At 40.4% G+C, this 10,699-nt stretch overlaps 1 protein-coding gene across 1 annotated transcript in view; it reads left to right on the forward strand.

Annotated features, from left to right (window-relative positions):
- Window positions 1-10,699, forward strand: part of DEPTOR (DEP domain containing MTOR interacting protein) — a 133,755-nt gene that overhangs the window by 117,551 nt on the left and 5,505 nt on the right. The gene's annotated exons all lie outside the window — the stretch shown is intronic.

Here is a 10,699-nt window from a genome sequence, read left to right on the forward strand (position 1 = left end):
AGAGCGAGGTTGCTTCTAACATTGTCTCTGTAAGCAAAAGCTCTCTTTGTTCCCTCTGGCCCCGTGGGGTAAAGATTCAAGACAGATTTAAAGTATGTATGTATGTATGTATGTATGTATTTAAAAGATTTTATTTATTTATTCATGAGAGACAACAAAGAGAGAGAGAGAGACAGAGAGGCAGAAGCAGGCTCCATGCAGGGAGCCCGATGTGGGACTCGATCCCAGGACTCCAGGATCACGCCCTGGGCTGAAGGTGGCGCTAAACCGCTGAGCCACCCAGGCTGCCCAGATTTAAAGTATTTAACATAGGAGTCCTGTGTTTGGTCTTTTCTCTACAAACTTAAAAAACAAACACCTCATTCTAGCAAACTCTGGTTTTGTGCACAACATGACTCATTTCGGGTACTTTATGAAAGATGGAAACAATATGACCAAACTGACTAAGGACATCTGGGATACTTTCCTGGATCATTTTTGAATGCCTGGAATGGAAGTCCATTTTCCAGGGTTAACCTATAGATTAATCACTTTCTTGCATAAATACTTAGCAAAGGTGTTTAGTCCTGGCTCAGAATCCAGTGGTTTAGCGTTCAAGTAAACATGCACAGGTATGGGCGCTGGCCTAAGAGGGCAGACCACTTAATGTAATGTGATGTCTGGTATGTTCTTTAGGGAAAGCAGGAAGAAGGAACTCATTTTTGTTGGCCGTCATGCTGGGCACAATGACAGTTGCTCAATATTTATCATCTCTCTAATCTTTGTCACAACCCGATAACCTGGATATTAGCTATATTTTATAGTTGAGACTGACAGGGTTTGAGTCATAGCCTCTGATTGTATAAGTAAATGGCAGAGCCAAAAGCCAAACTAGCCCAGGTCTGTCTGGTTCCAGAACCCTTAGTCTTTCCATTATATCATGGTGCCCTTCAAATGTGTTACAATTATTTTACTTCTGGTCCTCAGTTTCTCCACTTGGCTAATCTTGGCAAAATCTGTTACCAACTCTGCCAGGGATTAAGTATTTCTCTAAGAATGGAGACATTGGACGGAAACCCAATCTTCAAACCCATATAATTCTCTGGGACTGGTGTGCAAGGCTCCTAAAGATGTTATGATCCAGAAAATAACACACAGGCCACACCTACAGTTTATTGCCAAACCAAGGGGGGTGTGGGGTGGGGTATACTCCCAATCTTCAGCCAAGTCAGCGTGGAATCTCCCTAGATCCTTCTGCACAAGTTCCTAAACCGAGATGGTCCTGAGTAGACTGGCCTGCAGATTGCTTGGTCCCAAATATAGCCCTGGGACTGGTAAAATAAGGAAGAGTTACCACAGCAGAAACCAGAGGCACAGTTTCCTTCCCTGGGGGTACTCAGCTCCCTTTAGCTGTGACAAAGAAAGTTTAAGGTTACTTAGTCCAGATAACATGCCCAAAAAGATGTTGCTCCATCTTAGATCTATTTATAACCCTTTTATTTTCCCCACCAAAATGCTACCAATGACCTGGTAACCTGTGCTGTCTCTGCAGAATATACACACGCGCACACGCGCACACACACACACACACACCCCATTTTGTTTTAGCTCCATCCCACCAGCACCTCCTTGAGGTGGAATAAAAAGAAAAAGACTTTGGTACGCTCTTAAAGGTTGGATAACAGGGCACGCTGGGTGGCTCAGTGGTTGAGCATCTACCTTCAGCCCAGGGCATGGTCGTGGGGTCCCGGGATCGAGTCCCAGGTCAGGCTCCCTGCATGGAGCCTGCTCCTCCCTCTGCCTGTGTCCCTGCCGCTCTCTCTCTCTCTTTGTGTGTCTCTCATGAATAAATCAATAAAATCTTTAAAAAAAAAAAAGGTTGGATAACATCACCAACGGACCATAGGTCACCCCTTGTGAGTGAAATAGCATATGAAAAATGCCCTGCATCTATGGAAACCAAGTTATGATGTAATGATGTACCTGATGAATAGCCTTAATGTGTACTGTATCTTATTTAGTAATCTTTTAAAAACTTTTAGCATATTGATTTTGCTTTTTAGCATAATACAGAAAAAAAATAATTTCTGGGCATTAAGTGCCTAATGAAAGAAGGCATTCTAAGGGCAAACAGCTAATTGGGTAAAAGTTTCTGTGGAGGAAAGAATTTGGGGTCAGGGAGGAAGTCTGACCTTCTGGAGCCTCCTTTTGGCTGCGAGCTCCTGTGGGAGTTAATACATGCATCAAGAGTGTGTCTCCAGCTGCTGGAAGCCCCAGTTCGCAATTCCATGGAATTCTAAGGAACTTTTTGTATCCAAAATGTAAGCCAACTTTGTAAGGGGTGGGGCAGGTAGGAGTGATCATTTGTGTATCCCTTGTGGTACAAGGGCTCCCGGATGAGTGATTCCTTTCCTTCAGTAGTAAAGGAAGTCCAAGGAATCTTGTGGTTATAAGGTGCACACGTTGCTTCTCATCAGTGCCAGAACACTTCTTATAACCTTGGGGAACCACCAGGTCAAGAGTGTGCCTTCTGTCCTTAGCACAGGCAGATGTTGGAAGTGGTCTCCAGTGCAATCAAGAGCTGCATGTGGGAAAGTGATATGAACCACCAGGGCTGGCAACAAATCCTCCATCCATCGTCATCCCCATCACCAGAGGGAACCCCCTGGAAGGCAAATTTTCATCCTAACTTTGGGAATCTAAGTTCAACGGGCCCCATTATCTCCCCCTCCTTGAGGTACACCACAGTCCCCCTTGAGTGACCCCTCCCCCCACCCAAACTGAACAAAGTATACTAAGGGTGAGCCTGGGTCTGAAGCAGACCTTTGGTCGATTTGGGCTGGAAAGGAACAGATTCTGCTTGAAACCAATAGGCACTTTGAATTTCTGAATTTGAAACAAAAATTCTTTAGTGTTGCTTTTTGTTGTTTTATTGTGAAAGTCTCTCTTACGTATTGTTGACTCTCCTTCAAGGCTGATTGCACAGTGGGTTTTTTGGGGACACACATATAGCATGCTGAAAATGCATAAAGCTTAGAGGAAAACTAATTCTCTGGAGAGAGAACCCTCTGTTTGTCTAAGAACTGAATCTCTGCCTCCTCCCACACCACTCACTCTCCAGCCAGTTGCATATTTGGTGGAGAGATTTATGGGACTAAACATACAGCTGCTCTTTTTTTTTTCTCCCCAAGAACAATGTTCTGCTGTCAAGGCTATTATGTACTAAATACAGACACACAACTTATTTACTACAGCAGTGTCTGAAACTCCTGTTTTTATCCTTTTTGCTGAATGTGAATGCTTTTGTAAATGTAAAGCATTCTATAGATTTCAGGAATTCATTCTATAGTAGTGACTAGCAGATCTTGACTCAGCTTACTTTATTCTGCAGCAACTTTGTTAAAGTGAATATCCTACAGACAGGACCAGTGATTCCTCAAGGAATTCCACACTCAACTTACTTTAAAATTATGCTGATTGTTTACAGTGGATTGTCTATCCTTGTAGGATTCTCTTAGCTTAAGAAAAATCCCTCTTATCACCCTATATTGATTTTTATCTTTATTTTTCATATTTAATCTCAATAAATAATACGAATTCAGTATCTATTTCTGTCTCCCAAGCCAGAACCCAAAGTGGCTTTCCTGGTTATGCACCACGCAGTGGTTGGTTTGTCTTCCTTCAGCAGTCTGCATTCACGGGGCTGTTTGTGGGGAGAGATTGTGTGGGAAGAGGGATAGAAGAGAAAAACCAGTATTTATTTAGGTTTCACTTATATTAAACACTGGGCTTAGTACTTAATCAGATTTGATCCTCATAATAAACTTGGTCCTCATTTTACAGATCAGTAAAGTATAACTCAGGGAATTTGTAACTTGCCCAAAGTCACATTTACAAGTAAATTATAAAGGTAAGAGTTAAAACAATTTTATTGCACTATCTAGAAAATGTACACATTATTTATACACATATCAATTTACTTTAAAATGAACTAAACTACTAGTAAAACTACTACCCAAGAATTCTAAGATCATAGGTTAGTTTCTACTTTTGAAATTTATATCAATTAATCATATTATAATCATAGTATTGAAACTTTATATCTTAGTCTCTGTCTTGCTATTTTTTTTTTTTTTTTGAGGGAAAGCCTGAAACAGTCTTACCCCTCCAATGCTTTCTACTTCAAGAATACAAAGGAAAAAAGAGAAAAGCCAGAGCAGTGGGACATCTGGGTGGCTCAGTTGATTAGGAGGTGTTTGGCTTCGGATCGGGTCATGATCCTGGAGTCCTAGGATTGAGCCCCATGTCTGGCTTCCTACTCAGCAGGGAATCTGCTTCTCCCTCTGCCTATCATCCTGCTTGTGCGCTCTCTCTCTCTCTCTTTCTCTCTCTCTCTTTCTCTCTAATAAATAAAAAAAGAAAGAACAACCAGAGTAGTTTTCACATGAGTGCAGTCATTTCAGGGATGCAAGTGTCTTGGTGAATACAGATTTCCATGGCAGCAAAAAGACACTTACATAATCATAGGTGTAGTGTTTCTCTCTGATCTCAGTCCCTCTTTGGGTAACAATTGAATAATTGTGGAACTCTAGCCATACAAGGACTAATGTGCAATTGCACAATCCTACAGGCACTCAATCTATCTGTAGGGTTATCGTACATCTGCCAGGACTGGCACAGGGGAGGAATTAGAGGCAAGATTATTTAGTTGGTTTGGCTTCTTATCAGGAGAGAAGCTGGAGTTCAGCCTAGGTATTCATCCCAACCTGATCACACCCTGAAATGTGCTGAGTCCTATCCCTGTCTTCCCGTTAACTCTTCCCAGACCTACAATTTTTAGGACTTTTCTCCACCGCCTTCTTGCTCATAAATCACTTACCTATGACATATGAAGGTGTTGTCTTCCTTAAGGTGTTGTTCTTCCTTTTCATTAAGGATAATGTCCTCCATACCCCTTCTTTATAAAGTCAAGGTACTACCCTTCTTGGAGGAAATGCGTTCGGAGCAGCTACGTGAACTCACGATTGATCTCTTTTCTGTGAACTGGGAAATGAGAGAATTGCAATACAATCTTTAAGAACAGACTGATAAAGATAATTATAAGTAGAAGAAAGGGAACACATTGTCACTTAAATTCTCATATCTGCTGAACAGTGGCATCCAAGTTCCCTGACTCTAGGTAGGAGGTAATATGTACCTAAGGCAGATCTATTCAAGGGTTGTCAACATATTCTGTGTATTTGTATACGTGTGCTTTTTAATATAGAAGAGAAGAAACTTTTCCCCAAGCTGTGTGCTACCTGTGGTTACTTGTAATATGTGTTTATCTGCAGAACATAGTGTACCATAGATGCTAATTCAAAGTCCATTATGACTAAATATTTTACTCAGTTCTACCGGTGTTTCTAGATCATTTTGCACATTTTTAGTAACAGGACATTGGAACTGCTGGAACCACAGCAGTTGTGAGGACCACTTAGGGAGAGATGACGTTTTTACTAACAGCCTGACTCCAAAAATACTACCTTGAATGCAAGCATGATAAATATTAGGAAGGCTTTTTTTCCCTTTCCCTCAACATTCAAAAAAAAAAATTGAAATAAATATCTAAGTTCATATATTGTTCAGGATTTTAAGTGACACAAAAAAGCAATCCAATAGTAACTAAGTAAAAAACCTTCTTATGAGTTTGGAAGATCCTAAACATCAACATCACAAGATATTTGAGTGAACCTAGACTGTTTTAATTAATAGTTAAGGCAAAGAGAAAAAACACGTGTCTTCTACTATGCTCTGCATTCCTCACACTTGCATATATACATTGTACTTTGTAAATGTGTATTTCTGTGGGGCAGTGGAGTCCTATGGAGTTCAAATTCCAGTTGTGGCATTTGGTTGTGTGACCTTGAACAAATAACTTAACCTGAGACTCAGTTTTTTCATAAACATTGTACTGATGATTATGGGTGACCAGTGATAGAAACCAGCTATCATAAAATCTTTTTATTTTTTAAATCTTTTTAAAGATTTTATTTATTCATGAGAGACACAAATCGAGAAGCAGAGATACAGGCAGAGGGAGAAGCAGGCTCCCCGCAGGGAAGCTGACACAGGACTTGATCCCGGAAGCCCAGGATCACACTCTGAGCTGAAGGCAGACACTCAACCACTGAGCCACCTAGGCATCCCTATCATAAAATATTTTTAAAAGATTTATTTATTGGGGCACCTTGGTGGCACAGTCAGTTGAAATCTGACTCTTGGTGTCAGCTCAAGTCATGATCTCAGGGTCCTGGAATCGAGCCAATCCCCTCGTTGGATTCCACGTTCAGTGTGGAGTCTGCTTGGGATTCTCTCTCTCTTTCTTTTCTTTTCTATTTTTTTTAAAGATTTATTTATTTTAAAGAGAGAGGGAGATCGAGAGTGTGAGTGGCGATAGGAGGGGTAGAAGGAGAGGGAGAGAGAATCCCAAACAGATGTACCACTGAGTGCAGAGCCCAATCTGGTACTCCATCTCATGACCCTGAGATGATCTGAGCTGAAATCAGGAGTCGGTCACTTAACTGTCTGAGCCACCCAGGTGGCCTCAAAATGACCTTTCTCAGGCAGCCCCGGTGGCTCAGCGTTTTAGCGCTGCCTTCAGCCCAGGGCATGATCCTGGAGACCTGGGATCGAGTCCCATGTCTGGCTCCCTGCATGGAGCCTGCTTCTCCCTCTGCTTGTGTCTTTGCCTCTCTCTCTCACTCTCTCGCTCTCTCTCTCTGTCTCTCTGTCTCTGATGCATAAATAAATAAAAAATAAAATCTTTAAAAAAAATGACCTTTCTCTAAAATTAAGTGCAGTTCAAGTCACCACTCACCAAGGTTGATGACAAGTCCAATGTAATATCATTTTGGTGACCCGTTGTTCATGCCCTCCCTCTTTGGGATTATAGGTCCCTCGGTCCCCATCCTGGGGTTTAGGCATTCCAATAACATGGACTTTGACAATTTTGCTGCCTGTGATCCTTACCTAGCTGGCCCTGATGGCTACCCCTATTCCATCCCTGAACTCCTGGTTGTAGGTCCTGAGCAGAGGCCACTGAATAATCACCCTCCCAATCACACAGCCTTTACCCTTCGTGTCCTGTGGCCTCCAAGAGCCCCTGAAATCAGGAAGTCCCTAAGACCCCATCTTTAAACCAATCCTGAAACCACCCTCTCCAGTCTACAGAGATCTAGGCACTGCTGCCATCAGCCCCCTTTACCCTCCAGTTCTTCTTTTTAATAACAGCTTTGCTGAGATATAATTCACATACCATGAAAAGTATATCTCACTTATTTTTTATATATTCACAGTTATGCAACTATCCCCACAATGAATTTTAGAACATTTCACCACTCCTGAAAGAAATCCTATACATTTTTTTAATGAAACAAATATTTTTGAGGATTGCAAATTGGTTACAGTTTTACTGGACTAGAAACCCTTTACTTAGTAGCAGTCACTACCATACCTCATCATGCTCCAGCCTTGGGCAACTACTTCCATCTCTGTGGGTTTGTCTATTCTGGACTTTTAATATAAATGGACTTAAATAATATATGGTCTGTTGTGACTGACGTCTTTCACTTAGCATAATGTTTTCAATATTCATTCATGATGTAGCATGTAGCTGGTTCCATTTTATTGCCAAATAATATTCCATTATATGGATATACCAAATTTTATTTCTCTTTTCATCAGTTGATGGACATTTGGCATCCTTCAGTTCTTGAAGCACTAAGCCTTCCTCTCTTCAGCTCTTTGCCTCTGGTGGCCCCAGATCAGGGGTTATAGACTCAAATGTCTGTCCTTGTGGTGGAAGAGAAGCAGGAACTGGTGAAGACTATGGCAAATGAGAGAACATCTACTGAGGGTGTCCCTTACTCAGCCACTGGCGAGTGACCATTCTGACCTGGTGTTATTAAAGCTTTAGATTGTTCCAGAGAGACCAGATCCTGGATCATTATGTGGAAATTTCCTACTTTCTAAGTGTCTGTCAATGAAAACAAACAACCAGTGTGTGAGAGAGACAATACAATTCTGGTTGAGACTAAATGCTCATCCCTGGTGAGGCAGAGACACATCTCACCTTCGGGAGCCCATGAAGGGTTAGCTGGAGTGTGAGCTCACCTGGCAACTACTGCCTTCTCATTTGGCAACACAAAAGGGCTATTCATCCCTTTAGAGGAAAGAAAGACCCAGGTCTAAAGTCAGCACTCTGGATTAGGAGGGAGTAAAATTTCTCTTATTCTTTGGCTCATGAGTATACTGTAGCAGAAAAAAACAAAGCAACATTAATGTCTTCATTAAATTAGTGCTCAATTGCCCTGCAAATTACTTGTGGCCTACTTCAGGATGGATTGTAACCTGCTAGTATGACTTTGGTTATGACTATGACTACAATCATGGTTGAGAACTGCTGATTCTGTACAAGATATGCCCTGAATTTATGAGGACAGGTTTATGGAAATGGGAAAAGAGAAACAGTGATGGTGTGGTCTCCTTATATACAAAGATGCCATGGTAGTAGAGGTTGGGGAGTGGAAAATATTGAGGTTCATGACAACAGCAAGTGTTCGTTATATAAATAACCACTCTGCTTGCCACTGTCTACTTTCCATTTTGTTTTGTATGTGACTGCAGAGGACGTGGGTATTTTTAAAAAGAAAGAAGCTCATAGAAACCAGCAGTGTAGTGCTTGACATGTGCAAAGAGGTTTTAAATTCATTATCTAATTTGAGCCTGTGCAGATAAGCATTTTCACCTAACCCTGTTTTATAAATTGAGATATGGTAGAGAAGACATGACTTGATTAAGGTCATCAAGCAAAGGAGCCAAAGACTTAAGTCCTTATCAATGGATTCCAAATCCCACATCTTTTCCATAGATATATAGCTGCCCTTCTAATACTTTCCAATTTTAGTTTAGGTATTTTTACATTTAATAATATAGTATGTTATTATATTTATTTTATATACTTTATTTTTATATTTAAAACATATTTTATGTTTTAAATTCTTGTAATTCATATTATTTATGTTATATTAATACAGTGTTTGAGTTGATATTGTTATCACCCACTCAGAAAGTATAAGGAAAAGAAATGGTGATTTTCAAAATGTTTTCATAGTTTTCCATTCTTTGAGTCAACACTAAATTAATTAATTAATAACTGGGTGTGCATGTTAATTACTGAGGCATTATAAAGAAATATGATGATAACAACAGATTTGGGAGACATTCAATTAGTCAATCTCAACCAGATAATCTCCTTTCCTTTTCCTCTCTCAGTCTTCTCTCCCTTCTTCCCTTTTGTCTTCTTTTCTTTCCTCCTTTTTGTTTTCTTCTTTTCCTATTCAGTGAGGGGATATTTTATAAGAAGCAAGAAACCCTTCAGACTCAATCAAAATTGTGCTTTTTTTGATTAATGAATTTATATATTCAATTCATTCAACAGTGAATATTTGTTGAGTTACTACATTGGTTTCTTATTGCTGCTGTAACAAATTGACACAAACTTGGCAGCTTAAAACAAAGAAAATTTATTACCTTAGTTCTGGAGTCATAGGTCTAAAGGAGCCAGGTGGTCTGCATTCCTTCTGGGGTTTTGGAGGGGAGAATCCACTGCCTAGCCTTTTTCAGTGAATAGAGGCCACTTGGATTCCTTGGCTCCTGGCCCCTCTTTCTACTCTCTCCAGTTTCTTGCCTGTTGTGACATCTACTTCTGCCTTTGACTTTTGAGTCTCCCTCTCATAAGGACCCTTGCGGTTCCATTGGACCCCCCTGGATGACTCAGGATAATCTGATGTTAAAGTCAGCTGATTATCAACCCATTCCATTTGTAACCCTAACTCCTGCTTACCATGTAAACTAACTATTCCATGTAAACTAACTATTCAAAGGTTCTAGGGATTAGGAAATAGACACCATTGGGGATTGGGGATATTGTATCTATTATGTGCCAGGCACTGTACAGATTTATATTCTGTGGGATTCTGTTCTGCTAATTAGATGTACTTATCACTGACAGCTGGAGATCTGTGTGTCCTCCATTTTTCTATTTGAGGAACAAAAATCACCCATATATCCAATGTCTGCCTCTTCAGACACACAACAGATATACCATCTGTGAATTTGTGTCAGCTAAATAGAAAGTACCCAGCATCTGATGTCACCACTAACCTCAAGTGAAGTAACTTCCTTTGAGGCAGTAGCTGTGGATCACTATCAAGATCACTATGACATATCCAGAGTTATCTCTCATTATTGTGTGGTGCTTTTTTTTTCCCCCATTGTAATTCTCTCTCCTACCACAGGTTAGCTAATACTTACTGTAAAGGCTGACCTTTGTTGGCCTCATCCACTTTCACAAGGATGGGAGATAAGGTAATGTGTGGAATTTAGCATCTCAACAGGGTCACCTTGGCAAGTGAAAGGAGGCACTATTAATGATCATTCAAAAACAGTAGCTGGAAAAGAAGACTGTCTTGGGAACAATGGGCCATAAGGTGTCCTAAATTTTGAGTCCAAATGAATAGCAGCCATAAACACTAGCTATAAAAATGTATTGACTACTCCATTGGGTCAGACCACTGCAGTTGAAGCTTAATGTACCTCATTTCATTTAATTCTTACAACATCTTAGAAGGTATGTATTATTATTATTATTATTATTATTATTTATCCCTAGTTTAGA

Source organism: Canis lupus, chromosome 13 (assembly GCF_003254725.2).
Source record: "Canis lupus dingo isolate Sandy chromosome 13, ASM325472v2, whole genome shotgun sequence".
NCBI lineage: Eukaryota > Metazoa > Chordata > Mammalia > Carnivora > Canidae > Canis > Canis lupus.